The following is a 12,009-nucleotide window of genomic DNA, read 5'->3' on the forward strand; positions in this document are numbered from 1 at the left end:
TGCAATATGCAGACAGAGTATATTAATAAATAAATACTTCTTAATCTTATGTGGGATACGTAACCTATCTAGGAATATCAGATTTATAAATTTTATGAAGTTGTAGTTTAAAGTAAATCGTTAAAAACCCGGTTGGTTTTTGTCAGATTACAAGCATTTAAGACCAAATGAAGGTATTAAAATGATATCCAGCTTTCTGGAAATTAATTTCTCAAAACGCTTTTTTTGAATTTAATTTGCTTCGCCTATAATATACCTACACTGGAAGTTAACCTTACTCACCAGTTTTAACCATAATATATTATTATTTTGTACCCCATATTATTTGCACAGTAAATATTTTATTACATTGAAATAGATTTACTACACTTGAATCAATATCCTTTCGGTCTGTCAATGCTCGAGTACATTTAATTATTGTACATTGAAGAATAATAATACCATATTTTTATATAAATATATATTATATAATTCACTGTCATCTTTGTAAGTCATGAGTTTATAATATTTGGTGTATTTTTGTCTAAATTTTCAGTGGTTTCTTTTTATAGAACTGAAGATTCTCGTGTTTTAGATTAAAAAAAAACTGTGTTGTGACTTATCCACATCTGCGGATAAAATAAAATATATAAAAAAAAACTAATTAATAATAACCTGGGTGAGCTCAAAATGCTTAAAGTAATAGTAACAGTAATTTGTTCTTTAATTATAAACATTAATTGTTTTAAAATATTAGCAGTTATTCCAATGCCAGCAGTAAGTCATCAAACAGTGTTTCGACCTTTGACACAGGAATTAGCAAAACGTGGCCATAAAATAACAGTAATAACAGCAGATCCTGCATTTTCCAAAGATAATTGTCCTAAAAATTTAAAAGAAATAGACGTGCACGATGTTTCGTATAACATATGGAGAAAGAACACCATCAATGATTATGAATTCGGAAAAAGAGAAAATATTATCGATCAAACGTATGATATTCTAAAAGTGTTAACAAAGACTATTGCGACACAGCTAAAAGTAAAAGAAATACAGGATCTAATAACCAATAATGAAATCTATTTTGATTTATTGCTCATAGAATCTTGTACTAGAGCTGCTTTGGTGTATTTAGATATATTTAAAGTTCCTGTGGTACAAATTAGTTCGTTTGGGATGTGGCTTGGTGTTGATGAAAATATGGGTGCGCCAAGCCATCCCATTTTATACCCAAATATATTTCATCAAATTATATACAACATGTCACTTTGGGAAAAATTAAACGAATTATATAAACATTGGTTATTAAAAATGAATTATGATAGTTTGGAGTCGATGGAAATTGCCACACTTCAAAGTATTCTTGAAAAAAATTTACCAAATTACAATTTATTAAAAAACAGCGTTGATATGTCATTTATAAACATACATCCACTGTGGATTGATAACCAACCCTTACCTTTAAATATTATTTCAACATGGGGAATGCATAAGAAAACTCAAAAAGAATTACCACAGGTGGGTATGGCGGTTAGTACATTTGCTCGACCGGAAGCCGTTATTCGATTAAACTTTATTAAGACTATCAATGAGTTTCTATTATCCCGCACTCTATTGCAACAGCATCCTTAAAAGGCGATCCCAATTTTTCATAGTCCAAAGTTTGCATTTACTTTTAAATATAACAAGATTAACCATATTTCATGAAATATATATTTTTGTAAAGGAATTTTTAATTTCTAGGACCTTAAAACTTATTAAGATTCATCAAAAAGGGGTGTGATATACATGAGTTTTGGATCAAATGTTTTATTATCAAATCTGCCTCCTGAAAAGGTTGAAATTTTTACGCGAGTTTTTGCACAAATACAATATGATATATTGTGGAAATGGGAGACAGATGAGTTGCCTGGAAAACCTCCAAACATTAGGATATCGAAATGGTTTGCACAGTCCGACCTATTACGTAAGTCAAATATACTTAGTTTTTTTTTTTCAAACTCAAACATCAAGAATGTCTTTAATATGATATTTTTTCACGTTCTAATATAATTCGTATCACGTCCGCTCGTAACGTTGATCTTAATAAATCACTTCTATATAATTTTTTGTTATTATTAATTTTTACTATCCACACGTCCAATTTTTTATCTTCAATTATCCCAAAGAGTTTATTTTATTTAATAATGTTACAGAACATCCAAATATTAAGCTTTTTATTACACAAGGGGGTCTTCAATCCTTAGAAGAAGCTATAAATGCCGGTGTACCTCTGATTGGTATACCAGTATATGCTGACCAGTGGTACAACGTAGAGAAGATTTTTCATCGCAAAATTGGCTTACAACTAGAGTTCCCTGAGCTACAAGAAGAAAATCTTAAGAGAGCAATTGAAACCCTTTTAAATGATACCAGGTAATTAAAGGAAAGCGCAAAGCGTCGGTGGTGTACTAGGCAGAACCGTTGACTTTCAACACGGTGCCCCCAATTCCATCCTCACCCACCACGTAGCAAACTGTTGCAGGTTCCGAATTCATGTTTATTTTGTTACATGGCAGAATTCAGGTTTTCAACAACGAGTTTATTATTGATCGCAGGAGTGAGTAACATTATACTCCTTGTTTTGTACCAATAATATTAAAACTGATCACAAATAGCACACTAATATCGCCTGTTATAAGTATAGCCCAGACCTTTTTTTTATCGCTCAGTTATTCAATGAATCATTATATAATATGAGAGGCCCTTCATATGCTAATATGCCGATAATATCTAGAATGATTTCGAACAGTGTAGTAGGTAGAACTAGAAAACATGTTATACAATCTAAGGTCGAGGTACCTTTACGACGGTAAGTACCTATCAAATTCTCGCGAACACTAGAGGTTGGAATCCTCGGGTGTGATCACATTAGGTCATTTACTTAAAATAATTACGCATAGAACGTGAGTAGGCCCAAGCGAAATGAAACAGTTTCAATGTGGTCTTTTATGACCACATACATTTGCCGCTGCGTCAGTGTCCTTCTGTCAACTTCCAGGTCAGTGCAGTGAAAGGGCGTTAAAGCGTCCTATAAAAAAAATTATGATAAGAAAAATCACATTTCACACCTAAATACTATTTCACAACTTTTAATTTAATCTAATACATTCGTCAAAACAGCAAAATATTTTGTAAACAAAACAGACGCCATTAAAAAATATGTTACCAGCTATGAAAATACTATAAACCCCGAGTTCCTCCATTGGTAGATATTGAAAAGAGGCTATAATATACGACGCCACATGATGTAATAAGTATTCAAAGTCAAAGTCAAATGATCTTAATTCAATTCGGCTTAAACTAAGCGCTTTGAATCGTCACTATAAATATTTCTTTAAAATTACTAAATTTGCCATATTATGTTTGGAAAAAGTTGAGGTCGCGTTTTTAAATCCAAGATAGCCACGGTGAAAAATTCTTTTGGGGCTATACGTATGCGTGGTGGATATAATATTAACCCTAATGCCAAACAACTTATAGGCATCTTTCGAAAATTGTTATGCCACATGGAACTAAAATCGTTGAAATCATAAATGTGAATGATCCCAAATTCGTTCTCTGCACCCTCGAGAACTTTGGATACGATATCGATATTATTGTAATCATAATTTTGTACGGCGGCCATCTTGGATTGCAAAAAAGATCCCAAATTCGATCTCTGCACCCTAGAAAACCTCGGATATAGCTGGGAACGGCGCCTCTAGCGTCTCGCTTTTTCGTTTTATCCAGTTTCAAAAAACAACGATCCGAAAGAACTTCTTTACTTACACTTCAAAAATTGGATTCACTTCAATTTGTTATTACATATAATCTAGTATTTCTTACAATTTACTGATGTAGGGAAATGTCTATTCACATGCTTCATTATTTGGCTGTCTGTGTGCGTGTTGGCAAATGTAAGTACGTGACGCTCAACTTACTCATGACACACATTAATTATAATGTTATATTGACTGGAACTATGAATGAAACTGTTGTTCTGAGCGTTATTATTCTATGGTCATATATATCACCATTAGGTGACCCGTAAGTAAGTCATCTAATACAATCTGGGAAAGAGTCGAGAGGCATCGTAACACATGTACGCGCATACACGCGCAATTCGCATTCAAACATATAACATCTTCAAATAACTTTATAAATGAAGGTAGCTCACACAAAATACTTTGTTATTTATTCGGTTTGAACACAAAACACACCCCTAATTGTGTGTTCAAACGCTCAATTAATCTCTTTTTTGTGACTGTTAACAAATTCGCTTTTATGATTGTATTATCATTGAATCATTGAACTCAAAAACTAACTGAAACGACATAAACATTTTCAATTTAGACATTGAAAATACAATAACTAATTTGTTATTAAAAAATAATTCTCCTAGCGCTCTTATACCTATTTGTACGCATAGAAATCTAAAGAAGAAGGTGCTAGAAGTGACATTGCCGCGTTAAACATGCGACCTCACAGGAGATTTACCCCCTTATTCATAATGGTCCGCTAACTTTAAACAGCCGCTAAGGAGTGTTTTTTCTCATTCTGACTTATGTCAATAGAAGAAGACAGAGTGCGAATTAGCAAAACTTTAAGTTAGCACTCTATTATCAATAAAGAGGTTATACACCACCAGCTAGTAATACGTAATTTATCTAAAGTATAAAGTATATTATTATTATAAAAAAGTATATCAACGGAATTACTTCCATAACCTGCAACTAATCCAATGAAGTTGTTAAATTTCTTAGTTAATTTCTTGTTATTTTCTTAAAAATAACTTCTTAGTTTCTTTGTACTAACTTTTTTACTATGTTTAGATATACCAAGACTTTCTCTGTCAAATACCATAAAAGGTCGAGAAGACGGCGTGCTGTTAGAACTGTAAAGACTTTTAATGCTATTAAAGACAGAATGCGCTGAAATCCAATATTGAAACAAAACTTTCTATCTCGAGCAATGAAGATTGCCGCTAGGACTCTTTCGCGAATCATCAAAGAAGATATGAAACTTATTGCTTATCGTCGATATACAGTATGTCATGTAAACCTGTATTTTATCCTTAGCAATATAATCTAGCTACCGGGTCCCGATTTTTCATTTGTACCTACGAACGTATCATCTGATCACGAGTACTTATTGACTGACGAGATGACCTCTCTTGGGCTTAATCAATTCAATGGGGTGCGTAACTCCTTCGGTGGTACCCTCGACTTAGTTTTGTCCAGTGACTCAGTACAGGTTGCTGATTTTAGTAATGATCCTCTTGTGCCCATAGACAACCATCATGGTGCTCTCTTAATATTTTTTTTTATTTAGGATACAAACATCTGCTTACTAATCCATTTACTAAGACGTTTTTCACCAAGGGGTCTATACCTCAATAAACTGCGAATTAGACAACACGGACTGATATTATGAACTAAACTTAAGGAGTATCGATGACGCAATCAATTATTTCTATGAAGTGTGTAGTAAAGTGATCAGCGAGCACATTCCTTCTAAAATTGCTTCATATGGTCGATTTCCGAAGTGGTACTCCTCGAGTCTTAAAAAAATAATCAAAGAGAAACTTAAACATCTAAAAAAAATATATTATATTGATATAAGGCCGATGATGAAGCTTTGAAGTATTTACGGGCTCGAGTTAAAAGTTTAGAAGGAGAATGTTATAGTAAATATATTTCGTCAGTTGTATCTTCTATTACGTTTAGCCCACAAAACATTTTTTCATTTTTTTAACATAAATCAAAATTGCATTATATTACAAATAATATGTCATATCGATATAATGTGCTTAGTTCCGGTGACAATATATGTAATGGTGCTTCTGATTTCTTCCTAAGCAATATTATTGCATGTTCTACTTCTACTTCTTTAACTACTTTAGATAATCAAAATATTTCATCCATATCAGATATTGAGGTAGACGCTTGTAGATTAAAATCTTCTTTTAAATTTGGATGTCCCTCTAAATCTGTTGGTCCAGACTATGTGCCAACTATCTTATTAATTAATTGTACTAGTACTTTAGCCGTCCCTCTGGCAATTTTGTTTTAGCGATTACTAGCTGAGGGCATTGTCCCTACCATCTGAAAACGCGCCTTTATTACGCCTATTCATAAAAAGGATCCAAAAACAATATTGAAAATTACCGTCCTATTTCCAAATTATGTATAGTATCCAAAGTTTTGGACAAATGATTTACTCTCAGGTCAGTCTTGCCTTAAAACAATCTCTCAACTCCCAACAACATGGATTTTTAAAAAATAAGTCTGCTACACACATTTTAATTCTTCTTAATTCCTATACTACAGATGCTATGGCTGATGGATTCCAGTTGGATGTAGTTAACACTGATTACAGACACTGGTTAAAGCCTTTGACAGGATACAGCATTGTATTATTATTAGAATTATTGAAAAACTCAAAAAGCTAGGCATCAGAGGCGAATTATTGCAGAGGTTCACATCATATGTTCATAACCCAACTCAAGCAGTGGTCATTAACCTCTATATATCTAGCTGGTTTCCTATCCCTAGCGGCGTCCCACAAGGTTCCCTTTTGGGCTCTTTGTCATATTTGTAAACGACATACATAAGTGCCTAAGCAAAATGGGAAAGTGTAAGCTCATAGCTCAAATCAAATCAAATCATCTTTATTTGCAAGATAAGGTAATAATGTGTTGTTGACTTATAATTAACAGGTGCTCTTATCCTTACCCATAAGGCATGCAAACTTATAGAGGAATACATAGTTCACGTTTTAATTTCTGTAACAATTACAATATACTGTACTATACTAAAAATGATATACATCCCAAACAAACTTAGATTAACATCAATCATACAATAGTTATTATTTCATAGGCTTAGGGCCGATTTTTCAATCCTCAGTTAAACAACTAGATATGAGAAATTCGACGGATAGCGCAATTTCGAATTTTTCAACAGGCAGATAGAAGTTGTCGAACGAATTAAGACTATATCGGGTGATTATATTTATCGGCCCCTTTGGGAGCCGGTTAAGAGCTATCGATGGGATAATTAGGACGTGTTTTTAAGTTTTTTAGGCTATATTTGTACATAACTAATAAGTGTATTATCTATTCTTAATTCTATGTTCTAATAACAATCATCTTTTGACGACTACACACGTAATTTATGTTGTAACTATCTAATATAGTAGAAATTATAATATAATGGATATTTTTGAGACAATTGACGCCTTCGCGATTGAAGAAGAAATCCATTTCCTCGAGAAGTAAGGACCACGAAAACAATTTTAAATTGAAATAAACTAAACCAATAAAAGAGTGAATTAGAGGTTTGTTGTTATTAATTGTTGTGATAAATGTCTAATGTCAAACAAGCATCGTTTGACCTTTCTCTGTCTTATCCGTTAAATAATATATATGTCCATCTCGCTTGCACGTATGAGGTGTGAAGTTGCTTCGACATGTTGTTGATATGTTGCTAACACCGCAGTCATATCAACTACTTTCTTCAGCATATGTAGAGCAAATGAGAACCTATTAAGTTTTTTAATGACATAATCAATGTGTGTTCACCATGACAGATTGTGGTCAAGACAAATGCCCAAGAATTTTGTGGACTTCTCTTCATTAATCGCTTTTCCGTCATAATTTATATTTAATCCATAAGATTGTGTGTTTTTGTAAGCAAATTTCGTCATGCATGTTTTATTTAGATTGATTTTTAGATTATTATAATTTAACCACTCTATTAGTTCGTTAAGCGAATTGTTTATGTAATTTTCATATGTTAATGGATTGTTGTCAATAAATATGGCAGTACTATCGTCTGCAAATAGGACCATTGGATCCTTAATAGTTTGATTAAGGTCATTTATATAAATAGGAAAAAGTAGTGGTCCTAGAATACTGCCTTGGGGTACGCCAAATGTTGTTTTCCGGGGGTCTGATAAATATTTCATTTTGGTTTTAGTTATAAGATTTATTATAGTTATTTCTGTTGATTGTTGTCTACTAGATAAATATGATTTAATTAAATTAAGAGCATTGTTTCTTATGCCATACGTTTCTAATTTATTGATCAGTATTAAATGGTCGACATAGTCAAAAGCTCTGGTCATGTCCATAAATATTGCTGTCACTCGTTTTTTATTTTCTAAACTAGTCATTACCGTTTTCAAAAAGTTATAAATTGCTTCATTGATAGACTTATTTTTCCTAAAGCCTACTTGCTCCTTAGTCAAAATATTAAATGTTTCAAAGTAAGAATATTGTAATTGTAAGAATAGTGTAATATTTTAGTGTATAATTTTTTCAAAAACTTTTGATAAGATTGGAATCAAGGCGATAGGCCTGTAAAATTGCATATCCAGTTTGTCTTCTTTTTTTAAAATAGGTTTTATTATCATAAGTTTCATTTTATCTGGGTATATACCATATTCGATACACTGATTCATAATGTAACTTAATACTGGGGCAATTATGGTAGCGACATATTTTATTACTGTTGTATTTAGATCATCGTATCCGTTACTATTTGTGTTTTTTAATGACTTTATTGCATCCAGAATGTCATAGGAGCATGTTGGGTTAAAAAAAAGTGAGTTAGTTAGGCGTTATCATTATAACCACTTTTTTGCAATCGTTGTTAATTTCATCTATAAAGAAAGCGTTGAATGCCTGCGCTATCATTTGAGGATCAGTGACAATTTTTGATTCTATTCGAATGGCATCTATGTCATCTCTAGAGATATTGTTCAAGGTACCGTTTATTATATTCCAAGTGGCTCTTGTTTTATTAGAGGAATTTTTTATTATATAGTTATTTTGAGACCTCTGTGTAAGTTTTATAATTGATTTTAATCTTTTGGAATAAGCCTTTAATTTAATTATATCTGATTTACATTTAGTTAATCTTGACGTCCACAAAAGCTTCCTTTTAATTTTAGAGCAAGTTCTTATACCCCTGGAAAGCCATCTATGTCGTTTTGTAGAGGATATTTTATTTTTACAATAGGGAAACATAAATTATAAAATAGTAATATCAAGTCTAAAAATATATTGTATGCCAAATTTGGGTCATCAACAGAGTACACCTCTTGAAAGGATAAGCTTTTGAGGCAGTCATAATATTTATTCATATTTTCAATCGAAAATTGCCGTTTATGAATGTACCAGTGGCTTAGAAGAACGCTTCTCTTAGTTGGAACTTGGACAACCTGCGCAGTATGGTCAGATATGGCTAGTTCATATACCGAACTAGTGCAGCCACGTATATAAGGGGAAAAGTTATCTATTCATATATTGCTGCTTAGATGATTGGGCTCTATAAATACTAGCTTGAGATTATATGATTGCAATGATTGATTGCTCAAAATATACAGATGTCCTATTTGTTTTCATTCTGTCGATGTTAAAGTCGCCGCATAGTATAACTTTCCTATTCTTCAAACATATTGTATTAAGTATTTTATGTAGACTACTGAAAAATAAGTCAATCGCAGTTACGGTGATTTTTGGTGACCTGTAAACGATTATTTTTTAATTCAGCGTCACCTTGGATTTGGTCAGAGTACATTTTATTTATGTCAATATCAATTAAATCCGTTTGTGTGCCTTTGTCAGTTTGAATTGGTTTATATTGTGTGCCTATGTCTACAGTACTTTTAATGTTATAATCTTTTGATGTACCACGTTGCTCGTCATTTTGCCGTTTAGATTTCATGAAATTTATTTTATAGCCGATGTGCAATATCTGTCTGAGTATAAGCCCACACATATGTCTAGTATAGTTGCGCTCTTTCGGTATATATTGTTGGTAATCTAGATCTAAGTAACAGGCATTGGCAGTGTTAGAGCAAGCAAATTTTAACTCATAGTTAAGTTTCTGAACATTTAAATACGGGTAATATGGAATTTGATAAACAGTGATGTTAGGAATTGGTAAAGTATGAAGCCACTCGTTTACATGATGTTGAAAACTAAACGGATTTTTGTCATTGCATCCCCCAATCACAACGATATGATCATTTTCGTTTAAAGTCAGTAATTCACTATTGGAGTTAAGTATTTCGCTAAGAGACGCCCCTGGTTTCCACATGCAAGTGACGAAGTACGTGTCTTTACCCAATAATTTTTGTAGTGATTGTTGTGCCCTGGCAGATCAATGAGGAAGGGGGCTGATCCTGATCAGTACTCTGTGTTTTACTTTTTCATGGCTTTCCCTTCTGGTATGATAAGACGTATTTTTATTTTCATTTTTATTAGTAGAAGAGCTTTGTTTGTTTATCTGCTTAGTATTTGTCGGGTTGAGCTTAATGATTTCATTTTTATTTAGTTGTGCTGATGGTGACGAAGCATATCGATTTGATGGATTCCAGCAGGGCTGGTCATCAGTGTATTTATCCGGGGAGATGTCAGGGGTTATTCGAGGAGAGTCGCAGTTTATGAATACTGGATTTTTTTGTAATAAAGCCGGACTATTAAAGGCGCTTTGTGATTTCCTTTTCTTTTTTTTCGTCGTGGTATGGTTTGCGGGCGAAAACTGATGAGTCTGTGCAGACGTAATTTCATTTATATGATTCAATAATTTTATTGCATCTTTCTAGTTCTTTCCTCAGATTAACATTTTCATAGTTTAGGTTCTCTATTTCTTGGTTTGCCGCTGGTAGTTCTGTAGAAAGTTTATTTATTTTTTCGTTTTCATAAACATCGCCAATTGAAGTATTGGGCAAACTCAAGGCCGTTGTTTCAAATAGTAAGGACGAAAAACTAGAAATATTTTGGAGTGAACTAGATTTGCGTGGTCCTCGAAGTGCTACGTTTTCATATTCTGAGTCCATCTTTAATTTATTTTTATGATACTAACCGAAGTAATTGCAAAAAACAGTGTTTAAGTAAGGATTTCCGAGATGAAAAATGGAAAATTAAGGTCATTAAGGTGATTAGAACCGAGGCTGTCGCAACAATAGTCTATTCACATTCCAACTTAGCCAAGTGACTTTTAATTGCTGATTCGAAATATTATGTCCAGTTATGCTGTTCAACGTCACACGTTATAGCACGATTGCTCTTACGTTCGTCCAGTTTAAAAGTACCTTCACAAATTAATTATTTTTCACCAATACATATTCACTTATTTAATTTTTGTAGTGTTTATATTTACTAATCCTGCTTTACTGTGACACGTGTGTGAAAGGAACTTGAAGAGGGGCTATACTATAAGTTAAGCTAACAAGCCGAGTTTGTTACTACTACATTTCGTTAGTGACGTGCCTAATTGGTAGGCTGAGATTAACAAAAACAGTCGAAGTCTTCTCTGTGGAGATATCACTTAAAGCAATAAATATTTAAAAAAACTGCTTTGCTTTTCAGTTATCGTGAAAATGTCCTCACATTACGAAAAATCATGAGTGACCAGCCTCAAAATAGCTTAGATCGAGCCGTCTGGTGGATAGAACACGTGGGACGCCAAGATGGTTCCAAATATTTACGAGCTCCCGAGCTAATCGGAACTATTTGAATTTCGAATATTAAGTATATTTTTTGAAACGTTGCAACCGTCTTAGTAATAAAAATAACAATTAGCGGGAAATAATTTCTCAGTTGTTTTTATCACACATCAAAGTTCCACGAACGCAACGAAAATGGAATCAAGTCGAAAAGATTATAGAGCGATGATGTTTAATGATTTTAAAAGTTCTCTCTCTCCGCAAGACTTTGCCGCTCGTCTTCAAAATGCTTTTGGGAGAGAAGCACCTTAATTGAGCACCGTGAGGCGATGGTTTGCTGAATTTGAGGGAGGTCGGGTTTCTTTGCACAACTGACATTCAACTGCTGTCAACGAAAATAATGTGGCTATGTGTGTAGTGTTAAGCAGCTAATTGAAGAAAACTCGCGGATTACCTATGTGATGATTATTGGGGATTGGTATAAGCCAAATTCAGAAAGTTTTGCCCGAAGAATTGAAAGTTCGGAAACTTTGTTGTCGTTGGATTCCTCAT

The 12,009-nt window shown here is 33.1% G+C and overlaps 1 pseudogene; it reads left to right on the forward strand.

The window, feature by feature from the left end:
• The first annotated feature begins 496 nt into the window (after positions 1 to 496).
• Positions 497 to 11,528, forward strand: LOC126967843 (UDP-glycosyltransferase UGT5-like; annotated as a pseudogene).
• Positions 11,529 to 12,009: the final 481 nt, after the last annotated feature.

Source organism: Leptidea sinapis, chromosome 14 (genome assembly GCF_905404315.1).
Source record: "Leptidea sinapis chromosome 14, ilLepSina1.1, whole genome shotgun sequence".
Taxonomy (NCBI): domain Eukaryota; kingdom Metazoa; phylum Arthropoda; class Insecta; order Lepidoptera; family Pieridae; genus Leptidea; species Leptidea sinapis.